Genomic DNA, 15,952 nt, shown 5'->3' with positions numbered 1-15,952 from the left:
TCAAGATCTTTCATTTCAGCTCTTAACTATTCAAATTGGTTGATTCTGAGGAAAGTTATGAGTGCAAATTCAATTTGACGTCCCATTTCTTCAATATTTTTTTTTTCTCACTGAAGCAATTAAATCTTTCGTTCTAATTGAGGTACACAGTTCGTTTTGGTCTAAAAACACTCAGTGGATCAAGCGCTTTCTTTTGAGGTAATAACTACTTAAATTGCTAGATTCTGAGAAAAGTTATGAGTACATTTGTCTCCACGACGAAGATCTTTCAAGGACTTTTCAACAATTCAGCGCGTAGTGTTGTTCCAAGTAACGTTTAATTTAATTTCTTTGTGTGATGTATTTTTAAGTGTTTTGTTGACATAATATTACATTCTATTACCGCAGCAGATCATGTGCTTTATTTCATTAAGTCGGAACTTTGCAAATACATCTGTGAGGAGGGTAACGAACAACACCATACTTTGCACATTGCGGGCGGAGCCAGCGGGAAACTGTTAATCTATACATTTAAAAAATTGATGAAAACTAAAGTCAGTCAGTACGGCCATTCTATCCGGTCGATTTCCTACATTTTTTTTTTAACTGAAAGGTATTCATGCACAGATTTGTCATCAGGCACTATAAATCACTTAACTTTCGCCTTCCTCAAATTATTTGATTTTTTCAATTTTTTGTCTCTTTGAGGCTATCATATCTTTGGCTCTAATTGAGGTACAGAGTTCGTCTTGACCTAAGAACACTCAGTGGATCAAGATCTTTCATTTCAGCTCTTAACTGTTCAAATTGGTTGATTCTGAGGAAAGTTATGAGTGCACATTCAATTTGATGTCCCATTTCTTCAACTTTTTTTTCTCATTGAAGCAATTAAATCTTTCGTTCTAATTGAGGTACGCAGTTCGTTTTGGTCTAAAAACACTTGGTGGATCAAGCGCTTTCTTTTGAGGTAATAACTACTTAAATTGCTAGATTCTGAGAAAAGTTATGAGTACATTGTACTGTTTGCGTGTAAAGCCTAATTCATTTAAATCTTCTTGGACTTCTTTGAAGCAGTGATTTTTAGTTTTACTTTTCCAAAAGTAGTTGAATAAATGTTTGAGTATCCTAGTCTCTGGTAGTCGTAATATGTGACAGAAAAAAGCAACTCTTCTTTTCCGCATTGTATCTATTATAGACTTAAGTCTCCTGGTATACAACTTCATTAGGTAGTAATCGCCATTGTCCATCTACTTGGTGTTTTTTGTATAGAATTGTTCTAATAATTCATCTATCTATTTTCTGTAATTTATCTGTACTTGATTTCGTATTCAAATTGAATAAGGTTTCACTAGCATAGGTTGCTTCAGGCTTAATAACGAAGTTGTAGTGTTTAAATTTTGCATTCATCGAAAGAGATTTCTTATTGTAGGTTGGCCAAGTAATGTGTTGTGCTTGTTTTAATTTGGTAATTCTATTTTCAACTGATATATTCTCTTAAGTTCCAAGTTATAATCTCTCCAAGATATTTAAATTTATTAACAACCTTAATTTGTTTGTTATTAGTCAGTGTGATAGGTGATGTTTCCACTTTGAAGGATGGCATCATTTCCGTCTTTTCAAAGGAGATTTGTAATCCAATTTTTGCTGCTATGTGTTCTAATTCTTCAATTTGGAGTTTGGCCTCTTCCACACTACTTGCAAGTAGCACAAGGTCATCTGCAAATGCTAGACAATTGAGTTTGATATTTTTGCCAATCTTGATGTTTGGCTGACATTTTTTAGACCATTCTCGTATGACTTTCTCCAATGCACAGTTAAACAGTATTGGTGAGAGACCATCTCCCTGTCAAAGTCCAGTCCGGATTTCAAGTGATTCAGACAACTCTCCTCGGAATTTAACTTTTGCTCTAGTGTTCTTGAGGTTAACACCAACAAGATTAATGAGTTTCTGGTGTAACCCAAATTCTTTAAGGAATTCAAGTAATGACTCACAATGAATACTGTCATATGCTTTCTTGAAGTCAACAAAAGTGATAACTAGCTTTTTGTTTCTCGTTCTTTGATGGTTCATAATCCACTTAAGACTAATGATTTGGTCAGGACAACTTCTTCCAGGTCGAAATCCCCCTGATACTCTCCAAGTTCTTGGTCGAGCTGTTCTTGAATTCTCGTGAGGATAATTCTAGACAGGATCTTATATGTGATATCAAGTAGAGAGATCCCTTGGTAATTATTTGGATCCAGTCTATCCCCCTTTTTGTGTATTGGATGAATTATAGCTGTATTCCATTCTGCAGGCAGCTTTTCAGAGTTCCATATGTCTATGATGTGTTTGTGTAGGTTCTGAAGTGTTTGCTTATTTGCATTCTTCCACAGCTCTGCAACCACTTGATTTTCTCCTGCAGCTTTATAATTCTTGAGCCAATTAATCGCTTGAAATACCTCATGGAAATCTGGTGGAATAACCTTCAATCAATCAATCAATCAATCAATCAATCAATCAATCAATCAATCAATCAATCAATCAATCAATCAATCAATCAATCAATCAATCAATCACTAATGATCTGCATTTAGGGCAGTCGCCCAGGTGGCAGATTCCCTATCTGTTGTTTTCCTAGCCTTTTCTTAAATGATTGCAAAGAAATTGGAAATTTATTGAACATCTCCCTTGGATATTCCAATCCCTAACTCCCCTTCCTATAAACGAATATTTGACCCAATATGTCCTCTTGAATTCCAACTTCATCTTCATATTGTGATCTCTCCTACTTTTAAAGACACCATCCAAACTTATTCGTCTACTGATGTCCTCCCACGCCATCTCTCCACTGACAGCTCGGAACATACCACTTAGTCGAGCAGCTCGTCTCCTTTCTCTCAAGTCTTCCCAGCCCATACTTTGCAACATTTTTGTAACGCTACTCTTTTGTCGGAAATCGCCCAGCACAAATCGAGCTGCTTTTCTTTGGACTTTTTCCCATTCCTGAATCAAGTAATCCTGGTAAGGGTCCCATACACTGGAACCATACTCTAGTTGGGGTCTCACCAGAGACAAATATGCTCTCTCCTTTACATCCTTACTACAGTACAACCCCTAAATACTCTCATAACCATGTGCAGAGATCTGTACCCTTTGTTTACCCCAATGAAGATCTTTCCTTATATTAATACCTAGGTATTTACAATGATCCCCAAACGGAACTTTCACTCCATCAACGCAGTAATTAAAACTAAGAGGACTTTTCCTATTTGTGAAACTCACAACCTGACTTTTATCCCCGTTTATCATCATACCATTGCCTACGGTCCATCTCACAACATTATCGAGGTCATTTTGCAGTTGCTCACAATCTTGTAACTTATTTATTACTCTGTACAGAATAACATCATCTGCAAACAGCCTTATCTCTGATTCCACTTCTTTACACATAACATTGATATATATAAGAACAAATAAAGGTCCAATAATACTGCCTTGAGGAATTCCCCTCTTAATTATTACAGGGTCAGATAAAGCTTCGCCTACTCTAATTCCCTGAGTTCTATTTTCTCACCCATTCAGTCACTCTTTTTTCTTGTCCAATAGCACTCATTTTTGCCAGTAGTCTTCCATGATCTACCTTATCAAATGCCTTAGATAGGTCAATCGCAATACAACCCATCTGGCCTCCTGAATCCAGGATATCTGCTATATCTTGCTGAAATCCTACAATTTGGGCTTCAGTGGAATAACCTTTCCTAAACCCAAACTGCCTTCTATCAAACCATTTATTAATTTTGCAAACATGTCTTATATAATCAGAAAGAATGCTTTCCCAAAGCTTACATACAATGCATGTCAAAATGACTGGCCTGTAATTTTCAGCTTTATGTCTATCACCCTTTCCTTTATATACAGGGGCTACTATTGCAACTCTCCATTCATTTGGTAAAGTTCCTTCATGCAAACAAAAATCAAACAAGTACTTCAGATATGGTACTATATCCCAACCCATTGTCTTTAGTAAATCCCCCGAAACCTTATCAATTCCAGCTGCTTTTCTAGTTTTCACCTTTTGTATCTTACTGTAAATGTCATTGCTGTCATAGGTAAATTTTAATACTTCTACCTTGTCTAAGCGTGTTTTATTTTTTGGATCAGATGAAAATTCTAGGTATTCTTTTGGGTCTTCAGCATTTAGTAATTCTTTGAAGTGATCAGCTAGAATTTCGGCATTCTCCTGATTATTGTGTGCTAGTTGTCCTTGTTTATTTCTCATCATGAGTGTAGGTGGAGTATACCCTGATTGATATTGTTTAAATGTCCTGTAATAGTCTCGTGTCTTATGTTGTTTGAATGATTCATCTATGTTAGCTAGGTTTTCTTCTTGATGGTCTTGTTTGAATCTTCTAAGTTCTTTGGCCGTTTGCCTTCTAGCAATAGTTAGTTCATCTCGAGATTGTGCAGTTTTCTTTTGTTGGTCATTTAGCCATGCTTTGTTTCCTTTCTGTATTGCCATATCACATTCCTCATTCCACCAGGTGTGTTTCTTTCTCCTTTTCATAGGAGCAATTTCTTCGGCAATATTTTTTAGTTTATCAATAATCGTTTCCAGTTTGTTGTTTAGAGGTGTTTTGGATCTCTCTGTATACACAGCATTATTTATTAAGTAGCTGGGGTCATATTTCCTCCTCCTAGTGGGTTTTATTATAATTAAATACAATAGCAGAAATTAAACAAATCGCAATATCAAAGAGTGTCCATTTAATTAAACTAAGTGAAATAATATACAGTAAATATACAATATTCCTGGAAGGAAACAAAATGAGAGACTATTTCACCATTAGAGAAGTGAAATATTTGGAAAAGGACATCTTAAAGATCTAGCTAATGGCAGGACAGAACAATTAGCAATTGGGATCACACATTTTTTCAAAAGTATTTGGTAAAAGGGAAGTACATTTCCAGATCTTATCCAGTACAGGTTGTGCCATTATGTCACTTCAATGGAGATTCATATTCCTTTGCCACATCAAAATATTCCAAGTGGAAACGGAAATCATATTATATAATAGCACAAGAATTTGATCAATCTTGAAATCATCAATGTCAAACAGCAGGAATCAAGAATTGGAAAGGTTTGACTAGTTTTATTTCAGGATAAGTTAACAGAGTCGCATACTGGGGAAAGCAACTTTGTAGTTTCACGTGATTTGATATTGTGAACACAGTGATAGGACCTCCAGTTCTGCAAGGAATATGAACTTCAGAGATCGTCGGTAGATGCAGAGTGGGTCTCAGCCCATAAGTGGCCACGGCTGGTCCGTGGTCCAACAACTCTGCACTCTGACCAGCCAACCGAGCAGAGAAGGGGTGACCACGGCTGGACCTCACAGCTGGCCCCAACCATCGGCTGTCCTGAGAATGGTTTCCCGTGGTTTTCCAATCTCCTGTAATACGGCGAATGCCGGGACAGTTCCTAGTATAGGCCACGGCCACCAACCCCCTCACCTTCTCCTTGCATCTCCTTCACCGTAACAAATCTCCCGGCCTGAGAGACGGTGTTACCATCTAAGAGCCCCATCTTCCCCTCCAGGGGAGGAATGAAAACGTTTAGTAGTAATAGTAACTTCAGAGATGGGACTTCTTTTAAAATCACACATGCTTTAGCCGAGATTTCAACCACGATAACTTCAGTGCGAAGCCAGTTACATTGCCACTCTGCTATCATACCCATTACAATCTGGAACAATTTCACATGGCTATTTCTAGTCGGGTGGAGCCCTTGTAAGGCAGACCGTCCGATGAGGGTGGGTGGCATCTGCCATGTGTAGATAACTGCGTGTTATTGTGGTGGGGGATAGTGGTATGTGTGGTGTGCGAGTTGTAGGGATGTTGGGGACAGTACAAACACCCAGTCCTCGAACCAAGGGAATTAACCATTTAAGGTTAAAATCTTTGACCAGGCCGGGAATCAAACCCGGGACCCCTGAGGCCAAAAGCCAGCACTGTAATCATATAGCCGGACACTGCACTCTGAAGAAATATACTCAAAAGAGTAATAGCTGCAGTTAGGGTGGTACGTTCAAACTATCTTTGATTTAAGAATCACAAAACACAGAACAATTATAAGTTCTAAGAAGCTCAAAACAAAATAAACAGTACATGGGTATAATGATGCATGGAAGTCACTCTTGACATTTTCTATGAAACAGTAGGCTTACATTTTCGATAGACTTCTTGTTGCATTCTAGACAATAGCTACTTGTAATGCTTGTGGAGATTCTCAAATCACTAGAAAGAAGTTGCTCAATATCTCTTACGAACATCACAATCATTCCCTGGAGGGAATGGATTGATAAAATGCTTCTTTTGGCATAACCTATGACAGGGATGGCAAACTTTTACAGACTAGCGTGTCAATTAAGGACTTGTTTATTACTTTGTACTGTAGGCCTGTAGTGTGCCACTGGTTATTTTCCTTTAAAATCATAATGAAATCACTCATTTGACTTAATTTAGGTATTAGGATGTATTACATATAAATCCATTCGACTGAATGTTTCATCATTAATTTACAAACATAATTGAAAATTACATTTTAAGAAAAAAACCAGGTAATTTATGAATAAGATATATTTTTGCTTTAACCTAATAAAATTTGTAAAAAAAAAAATGGCCATAGAATTAATTGAAATGTACCTCTTTATTAAAGCATAATATTAAAATTGCTAGATTTTCGACCTATTTATTACATGTTAAAACATTAAAATGACAGTATGTTGTCTGGCGTGCCACAGAAGTCATGTTCGCGTGGCACCTAGTGGCACACGTTACATACAGTAGGTTCCCCATCCCTGGCCTATGGTGTGTAAGATCAGTTGAATGAAAACGATATGGAAAGTCTGTTCTGCAGATAATTAAGCAATCCCCAAAATTTGAAGCAAATCATGCAAGCTCCATGTTGTACAGGAACCATTGCACACAGCAGCAAATTTTTTGCATGACAATCTTTTTTAAGATCTCTAAGAAATGGTGTAGTAATTATTTCCCTATATTGCACCTAATTCACAGTAACAGAATTTCCATCCTCATCATCTACAGGGAAGTATGGTTCCGATATGCTGTTCATAGACCGATTTATCATTACCTTTCAAAACCAAAAAAATGGGTTTCTGTTGGTTGATAGTTATAATCAGATGACTAAATCCTCTATCAGAAAATGAACATTTGACAGAACACTAAATTCTTGCACACCATTGCTAATATCAGGGCACAATGTTATGTAATTCTTGCTTCCTTGCCTGTATTTGTTGAATACTGTCAACTGTCCAATCAGTATCTTATAAGATAATCAAATTCCTCGAACATTTGTCTCATAGATGTTCAACTAAAAGTAATTACAAATGTTGTTCAATGAAGACTACTCTAAAAAACTGTAGCTCCTGCCTGAGAAGTTGCCCATGACCACTAGGTCAGCTTCTGTAGAGAGAATGCTCCCTGGACACAGTTTTTAATAAGTGATAACATAACTATATTTATGGTTAATGGCTTTTGGAATTGCTTAAATAATAAATCTGCAAATAATCCAACTCCACATGAGTGAAAATAATACTCATGATAAAAACTTTCACCTGCATCAATGGAACTACTACTAAGATCACCTGAATGCCAAACACCATTCATATGAAAATAAAACTCAATGATAAGAACTTTCTCCTGTATTATTAGAACAATCTTAATCTAACTAAATTTACCGTACATTAAAATAATGTTGCCTCTATGTTTCCATGACAACTGGAGTGATCACACAGTGAACATGCATATCACATGCTTGTTACTTTCGGTAGTTAGTTATGGTGCATTCCATATACGCAGGTAATCTGGGCATCCATAAGCAAATTATTGTGATAAAAAACTGAAAACAATAAAGGATGAAATCAATGATGTAGTTTTTAATAGTCTTTGATTCTTCATGGAGATCAAGTTTCCTTCAAAGTGATACAAGTAACAGAAAGGGAACATTGTGTCAGGAGGGACATCCAGCCTCATACCCCTGGCCAAAACCAGCATGAGCCTGAGTGGCTCAAGAGACCCAATAAATAATCAAGATAAGCTGAAGAACATTTTTAATTGCAATACTGGCTATCATTTTGACAGGAAGGTTTAAAGGATGTATATCTTTATGTGGATAAAAATTTGTTACTATGTGTGCACCTGTGGCCAACAGTTCAACAAAGCATTCATTTTCGGTATTGCAACAAATTAAAACATACTGTATTTTCATTTCTTTCCACCTCAGGAACGTTTACAGAATTAGGAAATGGATATTTAACTGTCATCAGTATTTATTGCTAACACTTGTGTAGGCCTAATTGTAGATCTGACAACACACTAGAGAGAAGAGAGTAAATTGTACAAGGAATAACACAATCAAGTTTTAAACTTTACTAGCATTCTTCAGAGTGCTTACATTTACCTATTTGGGGAGATCCAATTTCATAGGACAAGCACTGTCCACATAGGCATACCATAAAATGTCCTGCTTATTGCTTGGGTTCACTGATGTATACAATTGTAGTTTATACCACAAAGAAGGAACAAGCACTGGATTTGAAATCGATAACGTAATCTAGGAGTGATAAAAAAATTCATAAAAAATTACAATTTCTTAATTTTTCTCCCCATTTTAGGTGTAGCCTCAACAACCTTCACCAAGTGTTTTGATTCTACTGGTACAACTTGTTAACAATTTTGATGCCATGTGAATTTTGAGAATCTCAACCCAGGATCGACTGGGATTCAAACCTCAGCCTTCCGGGTGGTAAGCTAGCTGCTGAGCTAACCATGCCCCCTGTTCGATAATTGGTAATGAAAACTGTGTTAAATTCTGGGAGTGATGCCACATATTTTTTTTTGCTAGTTGTTTTACGTCGCACCGACACAGATAGATCTTATGGCGACGATGGCACAGGAAAGGCCTACGAGTTAGAAGGAAGCGGCCGTGGCCTTAATTAAGGTACAGTCCCAGCATTTGCCTGGTGTGAAAATGGGAAACCACGGAAAACCATCTTCAGGGCTGCCGACAGTGGGGTTCGAACCCACTATCTCCCGGATGCAAGCCTACAGCCGCGCGCCCCCCTAACAGGTGCCACATTTATTTTCTATTTGTTTTACGTCACACCGACACAGATAGGTCTTATGGCAACGATGGGAGAGGAAAGGCCTAGGAATGGGAAGGAAGCGGCCGTGGCCTTAATTAAGGTATAGCCCCAGCATTTGCCTGGTGTGAAAATGGGAAACCATGGAAAACCATCTTCAGGGCTGCCGACAGTGGGGTTCGAACCCACTATCTCCCGGATGCAAGCTCACAGCTGCGCGCTCCTAACCGCCAACACATATTTTAATAAATTTCAACCAATGACAGTGGCTCCTCACTCAGGGAATACAGAAAATGCCCAACTATTTCAAATCTTATGCTATAAAAGTATATATTTTTCTGGGGGAAGTTGGTGGGTCCTGGCATTAGCAACAAACACATCTTATACAAGAGAAGATTCCTAAGATTCACATTCCTAAACTTTCATGCTGAGGGTAAATTTTATGCTTTTACTAAAAATGATAAATTTGGAAATATATCATTCAAGGGTATTTATAGCACAATGAAGACCAATATGTCATCGGCCTACAGCCCAAATAATTAACATTATTATTCTGCAAACTATCTCCAATGAACGTGTAGAATTTCTGGTTTGAAGTGAATAAGAGTTTCAAAATTTATTGAATTTTAAAAGGAAGAGGAACTCTACATGCAATAAAAAAAACCTTATTGATAATATTCATGACAAATTTAGACATCCAAGAGGAAAATTCTATGCTATCTTCGACTTCAGAAAGGTGTTTGACCTCCTAAGCAGAGAAATGCTCCTCACGAAACTGGCAGACATGATAGGAACGGATAATCCACTGACTGTAGCAATTAACAACATCCTTGCTTTCAATTGGGTCACAGTTCAAGATGGCAGTAACATCAGAATCAATAACTCAGAGTAACGGAGTCGTACAAGGTGACCCCTTAAGTCCTATTGTATTCAACACTGCCTTGGCAGATATCACGAAGATCACCCACGCGACCTCAGTCGGAATGTACCTATGTGCTGATGATATAAAACCAAACCAAACCCCATGGCACTACAGCCCTTGAAGGGCCTTGGCCTACCAAGTGACCGCTGCTCAGCCCGAAGGCATGTAGATTACGAGGTGTCGTGTGGTCAGCACGACAAATCCTCTCGGCCATTATTCTTGGCTTTCTAGACTGGGGCTGCTATCTCACTGTCAGATAGCTCCTCAATTCTAATCACGTAGGCCGAGTGCACCTCGAACCAACCCTCAGGTCCAGATAAAAATCCCTGACCTGGATAGGAATCGAACCCAGGGCCCCCGGGTAAGAGGCAGGCATGCTACCCCTACACCACGGTGCCGGCATGCTGATGATATAGGGTCAAACAATGAAGAAGAGTTACAAAATGTAATGAATGAACTCGAGGACTGTGCTGCAAATAACAGCTTGGAAATAAAAAAAAACAGTACAGATGGTATTTCGGAAAGGGGGAAGAATTTCAACCAAAGACTAAAATGTGGAGGGATTAGTTTTCGGGTATTAATTCCCTGTCTCTCTCTTACACCCTATGACGTCAGGTATGACCATCACCAAGTAAACATAGTCGCCTTGTGCTCCACCAGTCCTATATAGTGCCCTCATCAGTGTTGTATATGTCAGGTAATAGTACAAAAACCTAGTTTTTTTGCACCTCTACTCTTTTCTTGTACCCTAAAGAACATATCTAAGAGCATATGACGGCACCTACAAGTGAACTAGAGATAGTGTGATTGTGTACTGTAACCACAGACTTTCCATATCGTTTTAGATATCTGGGCATCACACGCCAACCTACAGCTAACTCTTTTAAAAGCCATGTAAGGGATAGATCCTTGGCAGTCAGGGCCTACTAGAAGTATATACGACATCAAGGATCACACTAGACTAACTTTGAATAAGGCCATGATGTTATTTTATGGCTAAGTCCTTCCAGTGGTAACTTATGGGCTGGAACTCATGTGGGAGTATCTATCAGTATCGGACCTATGAGTTATTGAAAATGTTGAAGCTAGATTTTTGAAAAGAACTCTTGTGAATTCAAAGACATCTCCTTCAAGATTGGCATATGAACTTGCTTCAGAAACATTCCTACTGGAGGACTTAAAATTCAGAATGAAACACCCATCTATGAGGCAGGAACAAGAGCTTCTACAAAACAGGAAGAAGAAAAGAGCTCACACAGACCCAGACTTCTACTCGACAGACGCTATGCTCGATCGGAGATGGACAGAACTGAACAATATTATGAGGAGTCCTTTGAATAGGTTGGCAATACATGGATTTCACCATATGCTACATAGCCGATTTGGCTTCCACGAACCGTCTGTGCAATGTGTAAGCTAGCTTTGTAAACCCTTCTGTAAACGATACCATTTCAGCAAATACATCAAAAGAGAAAGATCCCTACTGGAATACTGTAAAACCTAATGCACACTTGTGCACTGTTTACTTTAATAATAAAAAAATCTTCCTTGAAAATATGCTGTTTCTACATTTTAGGATATACTGGCTATGAACTTCTCATACAATTTTTGCTACTTGCTTTAAGTCGCACTGACACAGAGAGGTCTTATGGCGACGATGGGACAGGAAAGGGCTAGGAGTGGGAAGGAAACGGCCTTGGCCTTAATTAAGGTACAGCCCCAGCATTTGCCTGGTGCGAAAATGGGAAACCACGGAAAACCATTTTCAGGGCTGTCGACAGTGGGGTTCGAACCTACTATCTCCCGAATACTGGATACTGGCCGCACTTAAACGACCTTCTCATACAAGGATTACAACTGGCCGCACTTAAACGAACTTCTCATACAAGGATTACAACATCTCTATTTTCAAAAAAATGCTTATTAGCTTTATCCAGGGCCTAAACACATATTTTAAATAAGTGCAGTATTTCAAAACTAGATCGCCTCCATTTTAATTATAATGTAATTGGCTTTATGTCCACTAACAACTTTTACCGTTTTCAGACACACCGAGGTACCAGAATTTCGTCCCACAGGAGTTCTTTTATGTGTCAGTAAATCTATCCACATGAGGCTAATGTATATGAACACCTTCAAATACCACCGGACTGAGCCAGGATCAAGCCTGCCAAGTTGGCGTCAGAAGGCCAGCGCCTCAACCGTCTGAGCCACTCAGCCCGGCTGCCTTCATTTTAAAATTCTCAGTTATGGTCATTGACAACATAAATCAAGGTTAAATCAAAAGGAAACTCTCACAGTCTGACTATTTTTTATAAAGTTATGTTTTAATTTCAATGTAGAATTCAACCCATGTCACTACCATTCAATTGTTGGAGATGAATTTCTGATTGAAAGTCATTGAAAGCCTGGGTTTTCTTTAGATCTTTGTATGTTGTTCAAAAGTATTATTTTATGCAGGTGGGGTACTATTCTATTAGGTCTCAAAAAAATGTCACCTTTTTTCAGGCTCTGTCCAGAACTTGCCCCTCCCTGTTGTCAGAAATTCAGTCTGGATTTAAATCTTATGTTTTACTTTGTCACGAGACAACATGAGAGAATCGTCTACCATAATATAACAGTAGGCCACTATTTGAGATGGTGAATACTATACGCAACGAAAACATGATTTTTGGAATCTGCTTCACGAAAAACAGGCAGCACACAAATGCATGCAGTGCCAGCATGCGCTTCTGGCAGGAAATTGTGGTCATACTGAGCCCAGCAATACCAGTTTGATGAAACCAATTTGGAAGCCATTATGAAAATAAAGGATTTAAAAAACTTTTTTTTTTTTTTTTCACCAAGAGAGTGGCTGCTCGGTTTGGGTCACATAGCTGTCAGCACCCCTGAAGATGGTTTTCTGTAGTTTCTCATTTTCACAACAGGCAAATGTACAGGTTGTACCTTAATTAAGGCGATGGTCACTTCGCACTCCTAGCCCTTCCTATCCCATTGTCGCCATACAAGCTATCTGTGTCGGTGCAACGTAAAGCAAATTGTAAAAAAAAAAAAAAAAAAAAAAAAAAAAATGTAATAACGTTTTCCATTTCATATCAATACGTTATCCTTTCATCAAAAGTAAAAGGACAAGAGCTTCAAATACCTGGTATTTTTAAATTTTGTGTTATGAAATGAGATGGCGAGATCTGGTAAATTTATATTTAGACAAAAGTCCTGGCTTCATCTACCTTTCTCCACAACTTACCTACTTCGGGTTTAGTGCATGAAATTCATATATTCCAATGGAATAGCTTTTTACAGATTCACAACATTCAAGCTTCCACGTAATCAGAAGACAAGGCCATTCCAACTTTTAGCTAATCTACAGCTGACAAGTATGCTTATATGTACAGTTATTTCACACAGATTAAGCTTAGCAATGTGGAGTAGAATTACCAATTTCAATGATGAAATTAAATAGCAGGTTATAAAATTGTATATGCAAAAATTAGGGCAAATTCAGCACTATGAAGAACTGTGGCTGAGTTTTGTGAAGATATTTCTTTGACAGCTTGGAACCAATGCATTACAGTCTTAATATAACTACTTGTACATTTGCAATCAAATTCTCAGTAGATCTTCTCGTTAATTTTAACGTATAAGTACTGAAAAATATACCTTCGACGAACAGCACGAACTGTGTTAAAAACTAAGGTTATAACTACCCTACTCCGAGTTGATGAATGAAAGTTGGAATGCCGGGGCTGTATCATGAATAGAATGTTAAAATTACTCATAGTCTGCACTGACTTAATGAGGGTTACTGTCTACAATTCTATCAACATAATCTTTCTTTACAAGGGAAAACTCCCAAAAAAAAGTGTTTAAATAATTCTTGCGATAGCGACAACTATAGCACAAAAATATGCTTGTACATAATACTTACATCAAGATGTAATTATAATCCAAAGTAACTGTCAATCTCTAAATACAGCGAAATACAGCTGACAATAATCTTTTTTACACTCCTACTCAATAGCCGCTTATTCCGCCATCTTAGTGTCAGCACAGAATAACCTAACTGTTACACAGATCATATGCGCCGGTAAATGCATGAATACGAGATGAACCCGAACTCATTCAAGATCATATTTTCTAACATTTCGGAATAGATAATGTTAATTTGCGATTGGTTGAATGTATATAACTAGTTAATAGAAGATCCACTGGGCACATTTTACTGACAACTAATAACTCGGTAACTCATTTCAGTTTAGTACCGTATAGGAACAGTTCCGTATTTTTAAAAATCAATTATTTACAATGTGAAGTAAATGCTCTCTTTTACACAACTTGCATACAATTGTCACTTTTGCTCCCCATTCTCGACAAGTTTTTGTCAGACGCTATTTTCTTATAAAACTCATTGCCGTTATCACTGTAAAATAAATGTAGAATTATTTACATATCAAATTAGCGGAGCTCCTCTCCATTTGATATTAATTACAGAAAAACAATTCCCTGAAACTATCTGAGGGAAACACACTTAATACAAATACAAATCAAAATAACACTAAAAGATTAGACAAATTCGCTGCATCAAACATTTCTCATGGACTGAATTTTGCTCTAAAATATTCACTTTCAGTAAGAAAAATCTGAATATAGGTAATCTACATTAATATGATTTACAATACGAAGTGACTCTATATTAGATTTTAAAACTTCTGAGCGGGGTGGAGGGAGCTTATTATCAAGGGAGATGTAATTCATAAGAAACCAAATATTTCCATCATCAAATTTCTTCTTCTTTATCTGTTCACCACCCAGGGTCGGTTTTTCCCTCGGACTCAACGAGGGATCCCACCTCTACCGCCCCAAGGGCAGTGTCCTGGGTCGGGAGATACAACTGGGGAAGATGACCAGTACCTCGCCCAGGCGGCCTCACCTGCTATGCTAAACAGGGGCCTTGCGGGGGGATGGGAAGATTGGAAGGGATAGACAATGAAGGGAGAAGGAAGCGGCCGTGGCCTTAAGTTAGAAGATGAGGGAGAAGTGGGAAACCACGAGAAACCACTTGCACGATGTCTGAGGTGGGAAGCAAGCCCACCTCTACTCAGTTGACCTCCCGAGGCTGAGTGGACCCCGTTCTAGCCCTCGTACCACTTTTCAAATTTCGTGGCAGAGCCGGGAATCGAACGGTACTTCATATACCGTACGTGTTTATGCTCCCTGCCATGTAAGCGCCTACACTAAAAGGATACCTTTCTCTTTCTCCTCTGTTAATACTGTAAGATGGCGTCAGCGAAGGATGTAAGTGAAGATAGCTCCCGGTTCTCTTGCGAAATAATCGGGAATAAGTGTGGTGTAAACAAGAAGCGAGTGAAGAATGGTATCCAGTGTGAAAAGTGTTTAATTTGGTACCATTTTGAGTATATATGTAATGCTGGTTTTGCTTACTTACTTACTTACTTACTTACTTACTTACTTACTTACTTACTTACTTACTCAAATGCTTTCATTCCCCACCCTGAAGGGGTGGGACGGGTCACCTAGAGGGTAACGCCCTCTCTCTGGCCAAGAGATGCGGGCGGGTTGGGGAGGTGTGATGGAGGAAGGAGGTGGGTAAAGGATGAGAAGAAGAAGGAGATAGGAGGGGGTTTGGTTTCTTCGCTAACGAGTAACTTTATTTTATTTCGTTATCATGTACAGGAGTTTTTTTGGGTGTTTTCTTGTTTTTGTTTCTTTTTCTGCTCTGGAGAATGAGCGTTGTTAAAAATATTGGTATTCTGTCCTGGGAAAAAATAAAGAATTGCATGACTGGATAAAATAAATAATAAAAAGTAGAAAAAACGAACGATGATCCTTCTTGAACTGGAAGGGCGATGTAAGTTTTTCGCTGATGTGATACTGGAGCTTTCTTCC

At 38.2% G+C, this 15,952-nt stretch overlaps 1 protein-coding gene across 1 annotated transcript in view; it reads right to left on the bottom strand.

The window, feature by feature from the left end:
• The window catches only part of Mtl (Rac family small GTPase Mtl), an 82,188-nt gene extending 68,096 nt beyond the window's left edge, over positions 1-14,092 (bottom strand). The window contains exon 1 of the mRNA XM_067154038.2: positions 13,974-14,092. The gene's annotated coding sequence lies outside the window, so the exon portion shown is untranslated. The remainder of the gene's footprint in view (positions 1-13,973) is intronic.
• Between the last annotated feature and the right edge of the window lie 1,860 nt (positions 14,093-15,952).

This window comes from Anabrus simplex, chromosome 1 (genome assembly GCF_040414725.1).
Source record: "Anabrus simplex isolate iqAnaSimp1 chromosome 1, ASM4041472v1, whole genome shotgun sequence".
In the NCBI taxonomy this organism is placed as follows: Eukaryota; Metazoa; Arthropoda; class Insecta; order Orthoptera; family Tettigoniidae; genus Anabrus; species Anabrus simplex.
Note: the sequence above shows the minus strand (reverse complement) of the source record. Positions and strands in the feature narration are given on the sequence as shown.